General features: G+C 38.1%; 1 protein-coding gene across 3 annotated transcripts in view; it reads left to right on the top strand.

The window, feature by feature from the left end:
• Fmnl2 (formin like 2) overlaps nt 1-23,204 on the top strand; it is a 282,989-nt gene that overhangs the window by 79,100 nt on the left and 180,685 nt on the right. The window lies entirely within an intron of this gene.

Here is a 23,204-nt window from a genome sequence, read left to right as displayed (position 1 = left end):
TGCCTCTTGTTCCTTTCCTGTCTCCTCCCTTTGTTTCCAGATGCATCAGCAGATGGCTGTCCAAAACTCTAAATTTGTACCTTGCATGACCTTTAGCCTAGAGAAAGGCAAATCTTTTCTGAGAATAAACTTCCAGGCCATTGCAACTAGACCTTTTGTCATTTGTTATGAATAAATTCAAGTCTTTGGATTTTACTTCTTAGGTTTAAATACAGGACTGTTAATTAATTGTAGCCTTTCTTGTGATTCTAACAAATTTTAAAGATGAGTGAGACAACTCTGGATATACTTCATGAAAGTTCCTGAGTTCTGAAGTCTGAGATAATATAGAAGAATCCACAGGATATCTCTGTAGAGAACTGGATTTGAAAGAAGTTTTCAGGTTGCATTGCAGGCACTGGCCTGCACTCTGGAGTCAGGCAGACCTGTGTTTGATTTGTCTTTGTTGTATACTAGCAGAGCTGATCTGAATGGGGCTGTTAACATTAAGTGAGGTCCAAGATTAGGGTAGTATGTAGAATTTATTAATTATGCATTATCTTAAAATCATGTCATCTCTTGATCCTGGAGTTTATGAATAAGTGCTCGATAAACATCACATATTTTCTGACATAAGAGCTCATTCTAAAATCTCTGTAGTCAAGGACAGGGTGCTCTAAGACTAATGAAAGGGAGGTTATATGCCACCAAGCCAGAGAATCAGAATATGAATCAAAATAATTTTCATTTGTACCTTTACCATTAGTATGTAATTTATTATCTATGTGCTTTTCAGTTAATGTAATATACAGTGAAGAGAATGTGGGTTGTGTTAAAGATATAGTGTGCACTTGTTTTTGGCAAATCATTTTATGGGAGAAGTCATACAGGCTATCATATGTTTGTAGACCAAAACTCTTAAAGACAAAAGATCAAAACTTTTAAAGACAATCCTCCATTCTGGAGGATAGAAAATAAACCTACTTCGCTTCCCCTACCACCACCAGGCTCAGCTTGAGAATGGGAAGCCTTGTCTTTTGTGTAGTGAATTGACTCTTGATGTATTGTTCTGAGGACTTGGGGGTTGTTCCACCCATGAAGTTAATTGTTCCTGGGCCCTATACTTAGTTGAGAGATGACACAAGAAAACTGGACAAAGTACATGGGATGATAAGGAGAATAATGGCCTGGAGGTGCTTGAAGACAGTTGTCACGATATTGGATTGGCTGTGACTATGTACTTAGGTGAGCTGTGATAGACGGTGGTGGATATGGCAGCATCAGCATCTCCTTTCCTTCCATTAGTGTTTTCTTGTAGCCTTTACCCCCATAATTGGCCCCACCCTTCTAAAGAATTAGCAATGCAGACAGCAGTGGGAGAAAATTAGTCTGATGTAGTCTGAAGAAAATTTGTGTCCCGCCCTGCTTTCCCCAAGCTTTGAAAATTTCAAATGCAGGGCCAAACAATGAATTATTACTAGCATGATAGAGGAAACTGGTACTATTAATGTCATGTAAGGAGAAAGCCCATTTTGAGTAGAAACAGAAGAACATTTATGAAGGAAAGTTGGCTGGCAATGGCAAAACTGAGTAGTAGGAAATTTAACTATAATTATTCCATTGAGTTGTTTAGAAGGATTCTTCAAACTGTTGGAAGTTGATTAGTAATTAGCCATTTGCAAAAGATACTCTGACCTAGAACTGTGGAGAAGGGAGTCAGAGATAGAAACTTGGTGTGGTCTGTGTCCTATAGCAGGAAAGTCTGCACAGTGAATTTCCACATGAGGTCAGGCCCCTCTCAAATTTACAAATGTCAGGGCTTGTGGGTGGATGGAGGCATTAGGATTGTACATGATCTGGTGGCTCTTTGAAATCTGCATGGCGAGGTTCGTATTTCTAGTTTTAACTAAAACTGAATTTGAGATTTTAATCCTTTTGAACCAAACTAGGTATATTATTAGAATTAGACATTTGATCTCATGCATTTCATCCAGCAACACGGAAACTGTAGTGCTTCCTTAGCTTCATCACAATCTGGATTCCAGCTGGCTCTTTAATTTTAGTTTTTGTGAATGATTAGGTGGCACTGTGGTGAAGGCAGGGTGCTGCAGCATCCAGTGTGTTTATTAACTAGGCTATCTCCTACTTTCTTCAGTGGTCTGGGAGTCTGCTTTTAGGGGCCTGATTTTTTTGTTACTGGTCATAATTAGGCAGGTAGGCTTAGCTCCTTTCATTATTCATGCCATTTTGGGAAAGCATAAGCTGCTTATTCACAGTTCCGGGGCCTGGACTTGGGTGGGAATTCTTTGGCCAGCTCAGCTGCAGGATTAACATTAATGTGATACTAATCCCTGGGACAGCCCCTCAGAGAATGCTTCTGCATGTTTGTTTTTCATATCCAGTATCCACAAAATACACGCTCAGTAATGTCCAACAAGCTGTAGCACTTACCATCTAGTTGTGTCTTTTATGGCCAAAGAAGCTTTTGGAGCATTTATTCAAGTCTCAAGTAGAGGGACGTTCAGAGATATTTAATGTCTCTCTGGAGGCATTGGAATCATATGCCTAGATTCCTGTATGTGCATGTACACCCTTACCTTTCTTTTCTCACATACTTGTTTAAGGATAAATGAGATGGGCTACATAAAAATCTTCTGGGATTTAAGTTCTGAATGCATCTAAAGTAATTATACTTAGATGTTCCTTATTGGTTCTACCTTGGCATCTCTTTGTTTCTTCACTTGTACTTAGGATTTATTATCACATGGCACAGACCTAAATACTATTACTGAAGTGATGATTTTCTATACACTTAGTGGGATATACACTGATATTTAGGTAGAACCTCAAGGAGACCAAATATAAGTGGCTAAAAAATCCTTACCAAATTATGGTGTATTATGTATTAGCAAAAATGGTAAGAAGAGGTGAAGGGCTCCCTCTTGAATATGGAGATTCTGTCACTTAAGTTTATGGTGGGACTGAGAGAGATGGCTAGTTGCGTTATCAGGATGTGTGAGAGAAAAGTAGCTTAGCAAACTGTGTGTGTGTGTGAGAGAGAGAGAGGGGCGGGGGAGAGAAAAAGAGATTTATGGGAGCAGGAGGGACCCTGATATGCTTTTCTAGAAATATGCCAGGGTGCAGTGACTTGAAGAGGCTGCTGCCACCACAGTGCTTTCTTGACCTGGACTTACCTGCTGTGTACTCTCCCATGTATACAGTTAAGAGCTATAAATGTGCACATACAAACGTTATTTCTACCTCCAGATCACTTGTTTGGTTTTTTCCATCTTAGTTGTCACTGAAGATGCCTCATACAGAATTTCAATCCCATGCCTGATAAATTTATATAAATTTCAATCTAATGCTTTATATATTTAGAACTAAAGTTAGGAACTAAATGACATATAACAAATCTCAAAATTTCAATGTTTTGAGTCTTGCTCACATTCCAGCTCAGAATTGGTGTTATTGGTAGGTGAGCAGTTGCCATGTTTCTCTCTCCTGTATCTTGCAGGGACTATGGAATCCCATGAAGCTAGTTAGCAAATGGAAAACAGGGTAAAGACATGACCTTCTCTTTTTCATGTTTGACTGGAAATAATGTACACCATGGTGTTTCTGGCAGTGAGAAATAGTTCCAGTATTCCACCTAAATACAAAGGCCCCCCAAATATAGTCCTTGGTGGTAATCTACTTCTCAGTGACAAATACACAGTTTGAAGGGAGAATAGGAGTTTTGGTGAACAGCTAGCTCCCTTTGCCCACACATTTATATATTCTAAGAATCTAGATTGGACAGTATCTTAGTCAGTTTGGCTGCCATAACAAAAATACCATAGACTTATGTTACTGAAATAACTAACATTTGTCTTTCAAAGTTCTGGAAGCTGGGATGTCCAAGATCAAGGGATCAGCAGATTCAGTGTCTGGTGAAAGTACCCTTCCTAGATTGCAGACAGCTGTCTTCTAATTGTCTCCTCATATGGTAGAGGGAGAGAGTTCTGATCTCTTCATCCCCTGTAAGAGCACAAATACCACTTATGAGAGCTCTGCCCTCAAAACTTAATTATTTCCCCCAAATGCCACCTCAAAACATACCATTGCATTGGAGATTTAGGCTTAATATATGAATTTGGGGGTAGAGGATACAGTGTCTATAGCCAATGATATTTGTATATCATAGGGCTAGGCATTTGATTTGACACTATGCACCCAACATGGAGAAGTTATAAATCTCTTGGATCACCTGCTATGCATGTTTGCATAGGATATTGTTAAGATCAATGAAGAAAGAATGTGAGAAATTTAGTGCAAAGCAGTGGTGGAATACTAATATACCTTTCTTTTTAAATATTTATTTTTTAGTTGTAGTTGGACATAATACCTTTATTTATTTTTATGTGGTGTTGAGGACCAAACCCAGGGCGTGCACATGCTAGGCGAGTGCTCTACCACTGAGCCACAACCCCAGCCCCTAATATACCTTTTTTGTAACAAAAAAAGATGCTGTAGTCCAGCAATAATAGTATTGACTTAAGGAATAATAGTATTGACCTACACCAGATTACTGAACTGATTTAATGCAGTTTTTTTTTTAACCAGAAACAAAAATAGGCCTTGATTATGCCTTCATCTGTCATGCATTTTTATTTTCTTTAAAAAAACAAAACAAAACAATAACAACAAAAAACATAAAAAAAAAAAATGTTTGCCAGTTTGTCTGAAACTGACTATATCTGTAATTCCAGTTACTCTGACATCTAGGATACCATGGTTCCTTTAAAAGAGTTCCAGATTCAACCACAGAGACAGAAGTGGCACAGTAGTCTGCTACTAGACATTTTTCAAACATCTTACAAGAATTATTCAGTTAGTCCTTGAATATTATTGCCTTTTGGATGTTGCTTGGATTTATCTACTGAGAGAGGCCAATTGAAGCCACTTGCTCTCATTTATCTTAAAAAAAAATTTCACATATGTCGGGGAGGGAAAATAGTACGCGTATGAAATGTATTTTTGAAATGGATTGTTTGCCTTAAATTTGGCCATGTTAAATAAGAGGCATGGAAACTTTGTAAGATGTTTTTGGTGAAATTTGTCCTTAATGCCTGCCTTAATGACAAAAGGAGAAGACAGAATGACCAAATGCTAGCATTTGGCATGTCCAGAAAAGGAAAATTTGGATAGAAGGTGGGGATTATGTTCAAATGAGACCTACCCAGGCATTAGAGAAAAATAAGAAGGCCTGTTGTTCAACACTGGGCTTAATAGAAAATAAATAGGAAATGGTGTCATACATTGTTTACTCATGTACCTTCTAGGGACAGTCATTCCAGAATTGAAAGCAATTTGTCAGTTTTTCCCTTGTAACTAGAAAAGGATCATAAACTCAGATGCCCCTAAAGGCTGTGCAGATAAACTCAGGTTGTTGATGCAGGTTCTAAATTAGAGTAACAAATGGACAGGTCAGGTCCCTGGAAGAAGTGGGAGAAAGCAGATATTGAAGCTTTGTACAAACAGTGCTGTTGGATTTTCAGTTGAAACTGTAAATGATGATTTTTTTTCAAAGTTTCTTTTCTTTTTCTTTTTTTTTTTTTAATGTTAGATGAAGTGTTTTGAAATACTGTGCAGGTCAGTAAAAACTGTCTGCTGGTTTGTATGGGGGCCCACCTGTGTATGGCCTCTATTTTTTCGACAAGAGAAGGCATACTTGGCTTCAGGGCTTGGAATAGACCGGAAGGGCTCTCCAGGTAAACAAGCTGTTTTTGCAGTCATGGCATTAGGGGGCTAGTGTCATTTTGAATCTCTTAAGAGGCTGAAGTGCTAGAAGAAGAACCTGCTGTTGATAATCTTTCATAAACTGAAATTTTATTTACTTTATAAAAATGTCATAATCATTAGTTGTCTACACTTATGGTTCTAGTATTTGAGATTAGAAAATCAACAAAGATAATTTATTTGGGACAGAAAGCATAGCCAATTTTAAAATCTCTTCAGTTACTGAAGAGAAAGTAAAGAATTCAGATTCTTGGCTGTCTTATAAAATTGAAGGAATTCAATTTAATTTTTTTTTTTTTTTTTTTAAGGTGTGTGTAAGTCACCAGAGCTAATTTAAGTGTAGATTTAATGAACCTATCTTTTTTGGAGCTTTGGCTTTTAGGGAAAAGTTCCTTGGTATAGAAAAAAAGATAGTGTGTAATATGTGGGAATTGACAAAGGTGAAATATAACCAGGGAGAAACTGTTAACAGTGCTGCATGTTTATTTAAAAACTGTAGTTTGTTTTTTAGAAGAACTAGAAGAAAGAATTTTCAAATTTTCATATAAGGAAAGCATATATGTTTGTAGAGATATGTTTACCCTGATTTGAACATTATACACCGTTCACTTATGTGAGAATACTACATAGTACCCCATAAATATGTACAATTTTTATATATCAATTTGAAAAACCCTGCTAATTTAATGTTTGAAAATCTAACAAACTTATACCCTGAAAAATAAGTAATTAATTAAATATTGTATTAGGTTCAATTTATTTTTCCCAGCAGAAGCCCAGTCTTGTATTTTTAATCAAGCCAAGCTTCATTTTCTTAGGTTTACATAAGGAACATAGGTAGTTAAATAAGAAAAGATATTTAAATATTTTTTTTCAAAAAAACCAAAACAAAACTGTAAAAGATGTTTTGAAACCTGAAGGTGGTCTTTATCAGTCACCTATTTTTTCTGAACCTTCACTTATAAATTGGGAGCCGTTCTCCCTATCTTACAGATGGTTCCTGAGTATTGAATGAGTAGCAGCTAATGTGTCTGTCACAGTACTTGTCATGTAATACAAACTTGTTACTTTCCTTAGCTTCTTTGTAGTTGAAGGTGCCAGAGCACTGACTACTAAAGAGCCTACCATATCCATCCTAGCTGTTGAACAGATACAGCTTGGGTCACTTTTCTTTTGTGGTCTTGTTTGAATTAGTTTGCTCAACTGTGTCATGACGATGTTCTTAGGTAGCACTTAGCAAGTGCTTAGAGAAGATTTACTATTAATAATTTTTTTAAAAAAACTGCAGTGTAGAATTGGACAGAAAAGTCAGTGTCTTAAACCGCTAGTAAAGAGCAAGCAATAAGCTTGCCTTTGCTGCCAACTGGCCTCTTTACCGTGACCATCTAATAACAAGCCATAAAATGAGAAGTGGACTTAAAATATCCTTGGATCTACTTGCTGTTACCAAGTGTAAGAGTTGCATTAGAAAAAGGCAAAATCTTAATGATTGTCAATGATTGTCAATATGGCCATAAATGCTAACATGTCCTCCTGCTTCCTGATAAACACATTGTTAATAAGGCCACAGGAAACAGAATGCTTGCCTGTGTTTGGACCAGGATTTTTTGCTTTGCCTTAGAGTGAAAGTAGTGTTTTCTTGGAATATGAAGTTGAAGCTGTCTTCACTGGATTTAATTCCCATGGCATGAGTTTAGTTTTAGTTAGTGTCAAAAGCCCTCCTCGATATGTATCTGTGGTTCACAGATACATTAGTGACTAACTGTGGTTAAAAAACAAACAGAATAGAGTAAGTTGTTTCCGATAGCCATGTGGAGAACACATTCTTGTATACACTGACAGTCTTTATTCAGGAATCTGCATGCAGAAAACAGCAAGTTGACATTCTTTTTCTTTCAAGAGTTTTCATTTATCCTTCCACATCAAAACGAGGGGATGCTTTTATAGCAGTGAAAAGAATGCTACAATTGAAAATCGTTAAATTCTTATTTATTTAAGCCCGAAGTGTAACTAAATCTTGTCAGCCTGCATGATGTGGTTGAAATGTGAACCTTCACAAAATGGTGGGAATCAAAGAAAAGCTGCCTTCACATTGCCATTTCTAAAATGGGAGATGTAGGGAAACTGAGAGTCTCTTCATGATCTTTTGGAAGTGTGAGTTCTAGAGTCTTAACAACATTCAGAGTCCATAATATATGCAGAGCATTAAGGGTGACCATTGGTAATGACATTTTAGAGTAGCAATAGACTTTTTCAGTTTATTCAGTGCACTTATTTTGAAAATGAGGCAACTGGGAGGCAGTTTTGTCCTTGAGGAAGTTAAACTATTAAAGTTATACATCTTCTTGGTTATTATGATATAGAGTGATATTTACATGAATATGCAACATATTTACATATGGAGGATTTATAGAATGAGAGTTTGCTAGATTATAGTGTTACATTTTGTGGAAGGTCTGAATTGAACCAATTTTAGTAAAAGATGAGGGACTTGGAGAGTAAAGAGGAGAGCTGCCATGGAATGAGTAATTAATTAGTGGAAACCTTACAGGCCAATTTGAAGTGTATATAATTTATAGGATCAGATATTAGAAAGCAAGTTCTTACTGCTTAATATCCCTCCTGCCCCATCCAAGGAAATGGTCGTTAGGGAATTTTGTGTGTTAATCTGTGTTGTGGAGTATTTTTTGGTTGGCAGAGGGAGATTGGATGATAGAATAAGAAACTGATAAAATTTTGACACCTGAGAAAGGAAGGAAAGAAAGTATCATTTGCCAATGTACTTTTTAGATAATTTACCTTTTCATTCTCATCTGCTGGTCATTCTAAATTTTATCAGTTCCCTCAGTGAATCACAGTTCTCCTTATGCACTATTCCATCTGCCAGTACTTTTTCTGTACCCTCACCATAGGTCGATCCATTATCTGTTTATTTCTTTAAGCCCCATTCACCACTCATTTTGTTTATGTTTTAAAACTATTTTTTTAGTTGTCAATGGATCTTTTATTTTATTTACTTATACGGGGTGTTGAGGATCGAACCCAGGGCCTCACACATGCCAGGCAAGCGCTCTACCATGAGCCACAACTCCAGCTCACCATTCATTTTAGAGTTCTCATTTTAGGGTAGTTTAGGGTAGTTTTTATAGTAAATGAATGATATCTAAGTATTTGAACCTTCATGTAGAAGAATGACACAATAGTGAAGACTTTGAATCAGCAGTGATGTGAGCAGATATTTTAAAGCATTGATTCTCAAACCTTATTATGTTTTATAATCATCCGGAGGGCTTGTTAAAACACGAATTGAAGGGTTCCACTCCCAGGGTTTGTGATTTAATGGATCTGTAGTGGAGCCTGAGAAATTGCATCTCTAAGAAGATCCCTTGTACTGCTGTTGCTGATCTGAGGATCATGTTTGGAGAACTGGATCATTTAGGGGGACCTCTCAGACTGCAGTGGGAATGAATGAGATGGATGGATGTGTGGGAAGGACAAATGACAAAGAAGGTCTATTTCAGGTGTGGGTTTATCAAGAACTAATTATAGATGGTGATTGATTAGACATGAGAAATAGAGGAAGAGGTGAAGTTCAGGTTTCTTGCATAGGCTACCAATTCAATGGTGGCGCCATTCACTGAAATAGAGAACACACAGTGAAAATATAAATATGTATTGGCCAGGGGCCAAGGAGTAGGATGATGATGAGATCGTGTGCTTGTGAGACGTCTAAGTCAGTTGTTGGTACACTCGATACCTTAGCTGTCCATCGCTGTGACAAAATACTTCAGGAAACTTAAAGGAGAAACAGTTTATTCTGGCTCCTGGCTTCAGAAGCTTTAGTTCCTGACTGGTTGGTTCTATTGGTTTTGATGCTGTGGCTAGGCAAACCGTCATGGCAGGGAGTGTGTGGAGGAGCAAAGCCACTCACTTCCTGGGAGACAGATTCTCAATACCTCCTCCAAAGGCACAACCCCAATAATTGAGCTTCCTTGCACTGGGCCCCACTTCCTGAAATTTCCATCACCTCTTATTAGCACTACAAGTGGGCAACCAATACTTTGGTATATGGGCCTTCTGAGGAACATTCAAGATTCAAACCATAATGCTGGCCTTAAACTCAGAGATAAGAGATTGTTGATGCTACTTTGGAAATAATCAGCATAGGGTCAAGAGCTGACCTGTGGGAAAAATGGCAGGAATGTGCAGTGCCATCATGGAGGCCAAAGGAGTACATGTCAGTGCTGAGAAGGGTTCATCTGATTCTGTGTTGTGGAAGTCCATTGTGCATTTATTCAGTGCTGAGTCAGCCTTATTTAGGCCAAGAGTTTGTGCTGGACAATGAGCTTTCAAGTATGATAGAGGGATTTCAATGACTTGGAAGAAGGAGAAGCCAGAGAGTAGTGGATTTCTGAGGATCAGGACAGAACTGTTTACATAGTGTATTACAGAAGATTGGGTTATGGATAGGGAAAGGGCGTAGGTAGAGCAAGAGTGGAGTGGGCAGCATGGGGCTGGGAGAGTTTTTTTCTTACTATGATGGATGAACATGTTCAAATAGAGTAGGAAGACTTAACGAGGTTGAAGATTTAGAAGGGAGGTAAAATTTTGATAGATGAATGTCCCTGAGATTATGAGATGTGAGGGAGTCCACAGCCTAGGCCCTGCTCCCTATCCCACAGAGCCAACTCTATGTTTAGACCAAATGGACACTGATTTGAGGGCGCTTCAAGCCCCATTTAGGCTTTCCTTTCTTGTGTGCTACAGGCCTCCATTTTTAGCATTGAAAATTTATCCTTTGGACTGCCTTCCTTGAGAGCTATTGAGGATATCCATGAGAGAGAGAATACATCGCAGAAGTAGACTCTACGGAGCAAGAGAGATCTCAGCTTTCCCTCGGAAGTGATGGTATCTTGGAGATTCTTTCCTTGTCTCATTTAACTTTTGGTTCAGTAGAGGTAAATGGCCTTGTGAAATATTATACCCTTTCTGTCATCATCTCCTCTAAGGCAGTTCATTAATGGTATAAAAATTTGACAGGTTCTGTTGAATGTTTACAAGCACGTGGGTTACTTAGTGTCCCTTCCTCCACTGGTATGTGAGAGTACAAATGAAGTGATGTTACCATTTAATATTAAAATGGTGCTGGCACACTGTGCCCAGTGATAGGTGGTACTCAGTTCCCTTCATGGCTGTTTTGAGCATCAGAGGGCATCACACATGGCTTACCTTCAGTTCTGTTGTTCTCCTCTTCTGGCAAAGATATCTCCTCACTGCTACTGGGGCCCTCTGTGAGGGTGAAGAACATTTCCCCAGGAGTCTCATTGACTCCCCAAACATTGAAAGAGCCAGTTTGTTTTGTTACTGTGAGTCCTGACTGCATCAACTTCATCTATTTCTTTAAAGAAATGAGATCATTTCTTGCTCCCAACTGTGTCTCTCAAAGTCTCCAGGGAAAGCAGCACCTTCATCAACTGCCTGCAATCTCATCTGTTTTCCATGGAACCGGTGCTGGCCTATGTGGCTAAGGTAGGCAGTAGTTCTCAACCTCCCTTTTCACCCTCTTCTCCAGTGATCTCATGCATCTCCCTATGGAAATAGCAGTGCAGTGGACACACAGGGGCCTTCAGGTTCTTGACATCCAGCCAAAGTCGGGATCCCACTTTTGGGTTGCTCAGAATTAGAGAAACTTTGTATTCCATAAAATCAAATGCTCTGCCCAATGGAGCTTTCTGCAGTGATAGAAATATTCTACAATCTGTGCTGATCAGTATGGAAGTTATAGCTGTTGACCTAGTGAGCATTGAAATGTGGCTACTGCCAGTTGGAAAAAGAATCTTAACTTTTTTGTAATGTTAATTTAAGTTCTATAATCACATGTGGTTAGTTAGCTCTAGACCAGTGGTTTTATATGTCACTGTGTACCAGAATCACCTGGAGAGCTTGTTTAAACACAGATTGTTGGGCCCTGCCTCTAAAGTTAGTGGTTCAGTAGGTCTGGGTTAGGGCTTGAAAATTTGCTTTTCTAACAAGTTCCTGGGTGATGTATAATCACCTCTGTAGACCTAGTTCTAGTATTAAATTAATATGCTAATCAGCACAGATAGAAGTATCATCAGTCAGCTCTCTGGCACCTGGTGAGCTGGTTGACAAACAGTCTGGTGGTCATGCTCTTTCCTTCCCAGCTCACACAGAGTCTTTATTCCAACTCATCACATCTCCTCTTTAAAGCTGACTCATGGCACTTTCTGAGCAGCCACATTAGCTGAAACAATGGCCTTCTGAGGAAATTCCAACCTTGAACAGGCTTTGGTTTTCATTCCAACTTTCTTAGTTTGTTCTCTAACCCTATGAGAAATTAGACCATGGGTGTAGTATATGTAATTCTATCTTTGCCAAGCTCATTCTTGGCATTATATTGAATGATTCCTGCATCCGTGCTGGATAGACTAGGCTCAGATGGACCATCTCTAAAAATAAGTTTTTTAACTAGCAGTCTTTAATTTTAAGCAAATGGTGAAATCATCTTAATATTTAGGAAGACCATTCAATTAAAGAAGTGTTTCTAGAAAACAAAACATTGACTTATGGGTGGTTACTGGTAAGTTCTTTCTCAGGAGTATATTGAAATGTTCACAGGTGAAATGACATGTTGCCTGATATTGTCTTTAAAGTACTAAATGGGGGAGGGCAGAAGAAATAAGCCTGCAAAATGCAGATGATGGTGGAAGATACATCGTTGTGCAGAATATTATTTTCTCTTTGATTGAAATTTATGAGTATTTTTAAAAAGCATGCTTAGAGAAACTACCTACAACATCTTTGTGAGCTACTAGGTGAATAGTTGAAGCTGAAAATGGAAAATACTTTGTTGATTTTGCTCTGGAGAATTCAACAGATAAAGATTGTAATTTAAACAATGATTTAAAGGAAATGGAAGAAGATAGAAATTGTTTAATTGTAATGGGTTGCAAACAGTCATTGAGGAAGAATCTGTAGATATGTTGATTACTTCTCATGCATGTGTAGTATGTAAATAGAGGGAAATATACTCTGGGTAGTTTTTCTGTGCATAGGTATAGATATCGCTTTGTACTTACACATGTTCTCAACATAGCTGGTACTCATCATGAGCTATCAAAGTTATCCTTGATTTGGAAAAAGGAAAAATTTTAAGAAGTCCAGAAAAAGGGGGCAAGAAGGAGGGAAGGTGGTGGCAAGTCATATTATTAGAGTTAATATGCAGCTAAGTTTTCCTTGAATTTAGCTGCATAAAACTCCCTGAGTTTAAATTTTTCTAGTGTTAAGTGAAAAATGTTTACCCTAAAGAAGAAGAGGACACTAAAAAAAGACTTTTCACAACCTTCCATAAGCTATATGAAAAATTAAAAAATTTTTACATATATATATATAGTTACATATATATGTTGTAGAAGGACACTGTGTCTTTATTTTTATGTGGTGCTAAGGTTTGAACCAGTGCTTCACACATGCAAGGCAAGCGCTCTACCTACTGAGCTACAGCCCTAGCCCCAGCCCCATCAAAATTTTGATTTAGGAAATAAAACTCAGATTTTGTTTTAGATGATGAAAGTTGAATATTTTAAATTTACTTGATAATTTCAGGTGGTAATAAAGTGATTTCATTAAATAGCAGTAAGTTTCATGGCAACATAGTGTGTAAACCTGTTCCTTTTTTCTTGTTTTTTTTTTTTTTTTTCTTCCTGTGCTGGATATTATACAGCACTATATTAAAAGGAAAAAAGTAGGGCTGGATAATATAGCCATTTTGCTATCCATCTTTGTCTACTCTGAAATGTCCCTTCCATGTATTTTTATCTTATTTTTGTTCCCCATCACCTTCATTCTCTGATTTAATCCTTATCACCCTGTGTCTAGATGACTTCAGTAAATAGATTCCTTCCCTGGGCATTCTGCCCTTATGTGTTATATTTTCCCCTTTCATTCTTCCTAGTGCTTTTTACTTTTCTTCGACTACCTTCTGTACTTGGACTACATAATTTAGCATTCACTTGTTCTTCCATTTGTATCACTTTTGCCATGTACTTGGAAACTATACCTGTGTGTTACTATGTGATACTTTTTGCGATACTTAATACTGCTGGTATCTAGTTGAAAAAATTTGTGAAATGTGACAAGACTTGCAGACTCTTTAGTTTTTTACTCACCCATAATTCAATAGAGAATAAATGTTTCAAGGTGCAGTCTTCACAATATAAGACATTAAGCACACCTGCAAGTTGTGCTCTTGGTTGTGGATGTGTTTCCAGACTCCCCAACCCCATACACCCAATGAATTCATTGGCTACATCTCTAAAGGAACAGCTTAAAGAAATATTTTGGTAGCACAGTATTATTTTGCACATAGCATTTGGGGCTTGAAAAACTAAACACAATAACAGAGAGACTCTTCTGTATTTGATGTTTGTTCCAGCAGTTGCTTTAAATATTTATCGTTTGATTTCAAATTTTTGGATAATTTAGTAGTTTATGATTTCCTTTTCTGGACCGATTCTAAAAGAGTGTATGAAGCGTGGGTGTGTAAAGGACATGGTACTTTTGACTATTGAATGGAGTTTTAGTATGTTCATACAAAAGTAACCTAAAAAATCTTCCAGTGACCTGAAATGTTGATTGTCAGGACTTGGACTCAAAGTGACAAGACTAAGGAACTTGGGAAAGACAGCTAAATGTGGAGTAAAACTCTTGGGGGTGTATTCTCTTTTTCAGGTTGTTAGTAAGGTATAAAAGGACACCTTTTAAAACTTGAATACTGTCTGAACCTGGATACATTCATCAGAGCATTTGTTGAGCACATAGGCATTAGGCTCTGCAATTCTCTTATACCTTTTTAAAGTAATGAATTTAAAAGTAGATCAGTGATCACATTGAAGTAAGGAAAAAAATCTGGGAAAAAAAAAATTCTTTGGAGAATTCTCTTTGATAAGATCTGTAAGCGTTCCTGCACATAGCTGATTAAATGCATGTATCTGGATTTCCTGTTTCTCATGATCTTGTCCCTTGAAGAAGCTCTGTAATACAGAATTGTTTAATGCTTTTAAGCCATGTACTTCAGCTTTGTGAAGGAGAAAACGGGAAAACCTATGCCTGGCCGAGACATGTTGAGGCCTTTGATGTCATTGGGTAGACTGGTAGCCCACAGTCAAGACCAGGAACACTGAACTTTTTTTTTTCCCCAACTGCTGTCAATCACATGTAGATCTTTTTTTTTTTTTTTTAATTATTATTAGTTGTTCAAAACATTACATAGCTCTTGACATATAGGAACACTGAACTTACCAAGGGCACCAGAGGGGGCTTTAAATATTTCTCTTTGTATAAGGACTTTTGTGTCTCTTAGTTGCTAGAAAAGACTAGATAGATGTTCATTTTTTAGACAAGCTTCTTTTTTCTTACTTCCCAACCCCTACTTAGTTTTTTTCCTTTAATTTCTCCTTCCTGAAAGGTAGGATTTTTTAATTACAAGAAGGATGTGTGATATTTTTGTTTATCTGTAATTATATCTGCAGGGAATAGACTTTGAAACTCTTTTTCCCCTCTACAGGTCTTAGGATACAAGTTTTTTTTTTTTTTTTTTAAACTTTTCTCCTATGTATTTCTGCAAAATTAATTAACAGTGACAGTGTAAGGTTTCTCAAGTGCCACCTCTCCCCCCCCCCCAATCTTTGTCCAAAATCTCTATTTTATGGGAGGACTGTGGGGTTCTCACCCCTGCAGGGAGGGACCAATCAAGATTTCATGGCAAATGCCTCTTTTGAGAGGTTTAAAATTACCTGCTTTTAGCTTCTAAAGATGGGGGGAACCCTTCCCTTTAGGTCCATATCATTTGAGAGGAACTTTGTACCTACTTAAAATCTTGTTTTCATAGTTTGGCTACATAAATTTATTTAAGAGTTGTAGCTTTATAAAATAAAGACCAGTCATTTAAAAATTCTGAAGTTTTTAAAAATGAAATTTGCTTATGGAAATTGTTTCTCTGATTCGGTGTTAAACATATTTGCTAAAGCATTAATGTGGTCACATATTTGACAGACCACATAAACTTCCTGCATTTTCCGGGAGTGGCCAAATGAAATATCACCATCTTTGTTTATTCTACTCTCCTATAAATTTTTCCTCATTCAAACTGATTTTATTGATAACAGTCATATTCCAAATTTACTTATTGAGACTTTCCTTTTTAAGTGCCATTTCCATTTTTAAGGCCTCTGACTATATATAGCTCATTCTCAGTTACTCATGTAGAAATAATCTCATCTTTTGAAAAAGGCATGGCAAGGAATTTTAATCACTGCCTAAAGAATAAAAACTAAATATTTTAATTGTTAAAATATTAGTCAAATATACCAAATATATTGTTAAAAGTCTTATATATTTCAAAACCTAATTCATAAAACCCAGCTTGCATTAATCAGAATCTACAGGTAAGCCATTTTTTTTCTTTGCTTTACATAGAAAAGAGGCAAAACACAAGAAAAGCTAAATAAAGGATTTCTCAAATCAGTACAAACTTGTTTATGAGTAAGGTAAGGACAGTCAGTTTAATTTTTTTTTCTTCTATAAATATGACAGTGAGTATTGAGATACCTTAAGTACCACAAGCTTTTCATATATTGAAGATTTCAAAAACTTTCATATTTATGATACCTAAACACTATAGTTTTAAGGATTAAAGGCCAAATGTTTTGTTTTTGTTTTGAACTAGATTATTGTCAAAAGAACTTTCCCCTACAATTCTTCTGTTGAAAGTGGTTGGTCAGTGTTCATCATGCACAACACCCCACATCATTCATATACAAGAGTTCCTATAGTTGGAAGCCAGCAGAGATCACCTCCAGCTCCCTCTTGTCCCTTCTTACTCAGTCCTGCTCTTTCATTACCTAACTTCCCACCTCATTCTCCTGCCTCAATTTTTATATAAAAAAATTTTCTCTTCAGCCTATCTTCAGCATCTGGCCTTCTACTCCATTCTTCCTACTGATTTACCATTATCATCTTTAAACTGGGACAAAATCATGAGATGGTGGTCCTGCTTTTTGTGTCTGCTGCCCATGCCATGGTTTTCAGAGGGATTTTGGAATGTGACTGGCCACTGGCTCTCCAGGTTGCATCCCCTTCCCCATCCTCACACAGCCTACTTTGGAGATGCTCTACTTTTATTCTGCCTTATAAGTTTGGAGTAAGATTATATTGAACTAAATATTCCAGGGCTTTAAAAAGCAGTTTGAAAACTATGAGATCATGTAGCTGCTAAAATACTGTCTTACTCTGTGTTCTGCTGGAGGTGCTAGCTTTGAACTTTGGTCTTCAGTTTTGAGATTTTTTATATTGTTTCAAAATCTATTGGGTGTGTGTCTATGTCTCTCACAGGTCTCTAATTTATGGGCCAGGCTTATGGAGTATTTATTGTGATCAGCAATTTTATTATTCTTAATTTATTTGATCTGTACTTGATTATTGTAGCTACTTTTATTCGAACCATTTTATGGACGAGGAGATTGAGGCAGCGGACTAGAAGCCTTAGCTAAGGTTCTATAGTTAGGAAGTGGTGGAGCCACGTGCTATAGAGGCCACATACTTAAACACTAAACTTTTGGAACATGTTATATATACATGCCACTGAATTAGGTAGCTTTTAAGGGCTTGAATGGAGGAAGTCTACAACCATCAGACACTTCTCTTCATAGGCTGTACTTTCAGTTTTGGGCGGAATGCGCCCTCACATTATTACTAACTCTTTAATGGGGCAAGGTGGAAGTGGGTACAGGGAGAAGAATTGGAGCAGTAGAGAATGGACTCCAAAGTAAAAAGAGAAAAAGGACCATTTTCCCCCCAAATCCAAAGGACCGTGGCTAGTGGGTTCTCTGACTTTGGTCTTGGGTCTATGGAGTAGTTCATTTGTATGCCTGTATAGTTTTGGATCTCAGGACAATGTCCACAGCCACTCTGGTCTGTGTAGTTCGCCTTCATTCTTTTCACTCCTAAGTGAATACATTTGGTGTTGCTTTGGTCACTCAAGGTATTAGAATCTCTTCCCTCTGCCTGCTTTTGAAAGACTAGGGAGACTTGTGGGATAGTTTCCGAAGAAAATTCTCTGAATCATTTCAATTGGATTTTTAGGAGTGTGACTTATGTAACTATGAGAGGTTGTGCAGAAGGCAGCTCCCTTCCTCACACAGCCCTTATGCCTTTGGTGGTATTTCAGAACAACAAAACCTTGCCTGTATCTTCACACATACATGATATACGTTTTGCCCCCTGGGCAGCACCCCTGGAATGTTACTTGGGGATGCCACCTTACTTTTGTGGGCAAAACCCACTTATTCCACAGTGAGTTGAAGGAGCAATAACTTCTTTGAAAACACAAATAAATGTGGGTAGTAGGAATTTGCCCCCACCCCCAAAGTCTTTTTTAAAAACACTTTTGTAATGAGACAAATGTGATTGCCCAGATGGTTCTCACAGGGCCTTTTGGAATACATTCATATTATCTCTTTCCTTCTCATTCCATGCCCGCCCTTCTCCTTCCCTCTCCTAAGGGGGCCCAGTTTAAGTAGGTGGGAGAAGACTATGAGCAACTGTACTGAAGAGGAGGCTATGTGGACCCAGAACTTCCTTTACATCCCTTTGTCCAGTGGCCAGATGGGGAGGGGAGTTGTGCCAGGTGAGCTGCACAGGTGGTTAATCTCATGCTGTGGAAGCAGCAGGATTTGTTCTTCAGCTTCACAGTGCAAGTGTAAACTAGAGTTTAGCCTTGGTGTGAATATGGCTGAAAGAAAGGTCAGGAGTGGATTCTAGGACTGGCTGACTCTGTGATGATTAGTAGTCTCCTTAATTAAGAGACACAGGCCAAGAAATAACCTTTATATTTGTGTTTAAAGGTGCATTCTGTATCATCCTCGAAATGTGAATCACTGGACATCATTAACACGGGGGGGGGGGGGGGGAGGAAGAGTGTCGAATCCTCAGCCCTTAGTGTTAGAGGGAGGGGACAGATGATCCAGCTTGTGGATTGCCACGGTGCTTGTTTTGTTCTTCTCCTTCCCTGCTGTCCAGCCTTCTGGCTGGTTCACTGCTTTATTAGTCTCTTTGTTAGAAGAGAAAACAAAAGGAGCTAAAATTTAACTCTTGGTTTTGCTTCTTGGTTAGCAGTTTTTGGGAAAGATTAGCTGGCGGAGTTAGGAGTGGAGATGGTAATGAGTTAATGAGTTTGGGCTGTTGATTGGTTTAGTTTGCATATCTGTCTGTGCCCTGTATGCCGGCTTTGCCTGGGTAGCCATTATGAGCAGAAAGTGGAAAGGGAGATTCCGTATAACAGAAGGAAGAGACTTTGGGGCCTAATTGGAAACCAGGTATGCCCAAAGGGTGCTCTCAAGTAGGAGAACACAGTTTCAGAATATGAAAAATGAGGATAATGAAATGAAAGACACTTTAGAAAGCTCAGGAAAAAAAAAATCTCTTTAGAAAACTCTATATGGGAGAAGAAATGAACATTTAGAAGAGGTGTGTGTGTGTGTGTGTGTGTGTGTGTGTTTCAGTTGGGATGTGCACTGAGGTCATAAAGAAGAATTTTAATTTGCATTATTTTCTTAACCTTTTTGTCCCCTCTGACAAATTTAAGACTGTAGATTTACTGCTAATTTTTGGAGACACTTAAGTGAAAATTATCACACATGCAGTTGTAAATCTCTCTCTCTCTAGGCAGGTGTAATGTTTCACCTTGAGAAAGAGCTGTTAAAATCCTGCCCGATCACAGGTAACATATAGGGTGCAAAAGGCACAGGAAAAACTCATCTTTGACTTGAGTTTCTTGATCCCATCAGATTAAGACTTTGTACAGTCCCTGAAGCTCTCCTGCTTCATTGCTGGCTTGCTGTGAAAGAATGTGGCATTAGGGGACCCCAGGAGCTCTTCATTAAGTTCAAGCTCCTTATCTTCAAGGGCCATTGAGTGACTGGAGCTTTCATCCACATGCCAGAGAATGGGGCCTATGGTTGCTGTTATGCCAATGAATTAATCAGAGAAAGGCCCAGAGAAGGGGGTGGACACAAGGAACCACTCCTCATCTTGAGGAGAGGCACATCTGGGGAGTAGACATGCCACCTCCAGGGACAGGCAGGAAAAACTCCAGGGACAGGCAGGAAAAACTGGGGAGTAGGCATGCCACCTCCAGGGACAGGCAGGAAAAACTCTATCCAGATACCTTCTTTTGAAGTAGTGGTATGTTTGTGGGGAGTCCCTGGACCAAGGAGGACCTGTTTCACAAGGAAGACCCAGTAGTGTTCAATGCCTGTCTCAGAGGTTTTTTTTCTTGACAGTTGGAGCCCTGGAACTGGGAAGCAGCTCTCCTTTTATACAGAAGGCTGAGAAGGGAGGTCAGGAAGGAAGGGCGAGGGGAAAGCACCAGAAGGCAGACAGAAAAGGAAAAATGAAGCAGAAGGGAAAGTGCACTTAGAAGGGTGGGAGTGGGAACCAGTTACTTAAAAGAGGGTGGATACAGCCTCAGGTGTCAAAGCAAATAAATAAGGAAGTAGTATAAAATGAGAAGGCCTTTTAGGGAAAGGATGGTGTTAACAAGAAGATGAAGAAATCAACAGAGAATGAGGGAAAGCACTGTGCAACCCCAGGAAAGTTCCCCAAGTTTCCAGGAGAGAGGAATGCTTGTTTGAAGGATGCTAGTATGGAGGCGGAGCAACTAAAGCTTTTTATTTCATGTCATGATTTTCTTCAATGGATGATGCCTGAAAAGTTCCAGTGTAACATGTATTGACGAATGTATTTGAATGCAAAACAACTGTAAGTAAACCCAAGAAGGTTTGGAGATGCAGGACATCTTAGGGTAAGTCATTCTGTCTAAACACCCTGAAAATGTAGGTTTCATTGGCAAACTCTTATTTTAATCAAAACAATTTTCTATCTAGTAAATAGTTAAGAGGAAAACTTGGTTCAACTCATTTAGTTTTTCACTAAAACTTCTTGTGTTCTTTACTTTTGCCCCCCTTTTAAAAATTGGTGCATTATAGTTGTACCTAATGGTGGAATTTGTTGCTGTGTATTTGGACATGTACACAATCTAACAATATAATTTGGCCAATATCACTTCCTAACACTTAACTCCTCCCTCCCCTCCTTCCACCTCCTGGACCCTTTACTCTAGCGATTTTCACGAGATTTGCACCCCACACTTTTTCTTTTTCCTCTCTAGCTTCCACATATGGAAGAAAACATACAACCTTCGATCCAAATTTGACTTATTTCGCTTAATATAATGTTTTCAAGTTCCATCCATTTTCCTAAAAATGACATAATTTCATTTTTCTTTATGGCTGAATAAAATACCATTGTGTATATTACTAAGTTTTCTTTATTCATTCATCCATTGATGGACACCTAGGCTGGTTCTGTAGTTTGGCTATTGTGAACTATGCTGCTATAAAAATGGGTACGCATGTTTCTATGTAATATGTTGAATTTAATTCTTCAGGATAAATATTGAAGCGTGGTGTAGCTGGGTCATATGTGGTTTCATGCCTATTCTTTTGAGGACTTCATACTGATTTTCATAGTGGTTGTACTAATGTAAAATCCTACCAGCAGTGTAAAGGTTTACCTAATTTCTTAGAATCATGAATAAATGAGTGCCCTGTTCAGACCTGTTAACTTACCTGTTCATTGAGTTAGAAACAGAAACAGTACCAGAATGCTGAATTCAGTACATGTCTGTCAACTAAATTATGACTTCTTGCTTCTGAAGAATGTGATGTGTTGATTGATTCAAGACCAATTTATAGCATACTTTTCGGTTTGCTCTTCTTTGTTACTAATAATTTAGAGAGAATTATTGTATATTGAAAGCATTAGCTAGTAGGAAATACAACCTGAGGAAGTTTCGTTGTTAAAATATCTTGAATGACACCATATACTTGCTACCATATCTGGTTATGATAATTGGTTATGATAATGCATATCTTGTAGTACTAAATGAATGGAGTTGGCCATTAAGTAGAGTCTGCTAAATATTTGAAATAGAGTTGTGGGCACAAAGTATGGACACTGTCAGAATTAGGTGAGGAATTTGGAGAGCTCAGAGAGAGAGGGCAAAACGGAAACTTTGAGAAATTAAAAATTGTTTATTTGAGCATTTACTGTAGAGTGCTGGAATCTAGGAGAATCAAGTACAAAACATTTGTGTATGAAACTCATACTGGAATAACAAACATAAATAGCTCTAAATCATTGCTGTAATTTTAGCGATATGGATTTATTCCAAGACTTCTCATTGGTGTTAGACAAATGAGGGTGGGATCTCTGAACCTGATGATAATGAAGGTGGTCTAATGAGACTGGTGCCTAACTACTCCTACTTAACACCTCCTTAACACCAGTGAGTTTAAATGTCCAAAGGAAGTGACATTACCATGTAAGAATTGGAGGTCTGTATTCAACTTGAAAGATCTGTCTTTCTTCGTGGTGGGTAGATGTAGGTCTGAGAGCATGACGTATAGTGGAGAAGCCTCGGTAAGAAAATAGCACCTGACTTGGGATGTAGCTCAGTGGTAAAGTGCTTGTCTAGCATGTATAGACCTTGGGTTTGATTACTGGCACTGTAAAAACCAAAAAGAAAAAAGTTATTATCTTACAGTTTTATAGGTCAGAAGTTCAACATGGGTCTCCTAGGGTTAACACTGGGGCCTGTAAGGTTGCATTCTTTCTGGAGACTCTAGGGAGAATGTTTCCTTTTTTTTTTAATCAGCTTCTGGAAACCACCTACATTCATTGGCTCATAGCCCCTTCCTCCATATTCAAAGCAAGTAATGTCAGACTAAATCTTTCTCATGCTTCCATCTCCTGGTTCTTTGGCTCTGGCCTCAAAAGCTTTACCTGTGTGGGCTCACCCAAACAATTCAGGGCAATTTCTCCATTTCACGGTCCTTAACTTGAATTGTATCTGCCAACCCATGTAGTCATGTAAGGAAACATATTCACAGGTCTGGGGATTAGGAGGTGACCATCTTTGGGGGCCATCATTCTGCCTAGGGCTTGGTCCTTTCTGCTGTGACCATGGCTCTCTAACCCATGTGAATGTAGCTTATATACTACTGCTGTAAGTACTAGATAGACTTATATACTACTTATATACTACTGCTGTAAGTGCTAGATAGACTCCTTTTGATATGTCATTCCTTAACTTAAAATTACTCTTTCCTTCTGATTTCCTAGTCGACAAACATAGACATATTTTTTCACATTAACATTTGTTGAATAAGAAGTTATTATAAGTAAACATTGTTTCTTTTAATTTTATACTTGTTACTTTCCTATCAACATTTCTTTTCATTTTCTAAGTAACTCCTTTTCATCCTAGACTGAATCAGAACTGTTCACTCTTTTCTATCCTCCGT

The sequence above is a fragment of the Callospermophilus lateralis genome, chromosome 9, assembly GCF_048772815.1.
Source record: "Callospermophilus lateralis isolate mCalLat2 chromosome 9, mCalLat2.hap1, whole genome shotgun sequence".
NCBI classification, from domain to species: domain Eukaryota; kingdom Metazoa; phylum Chordata; class Mammalia; order Rodentia; family Sciuridae; genus Callospermophilus; species Callospermophilus lateralis.
This window is presented reverse-complemented; position numbering and strand designations above follow the sequence as displayed.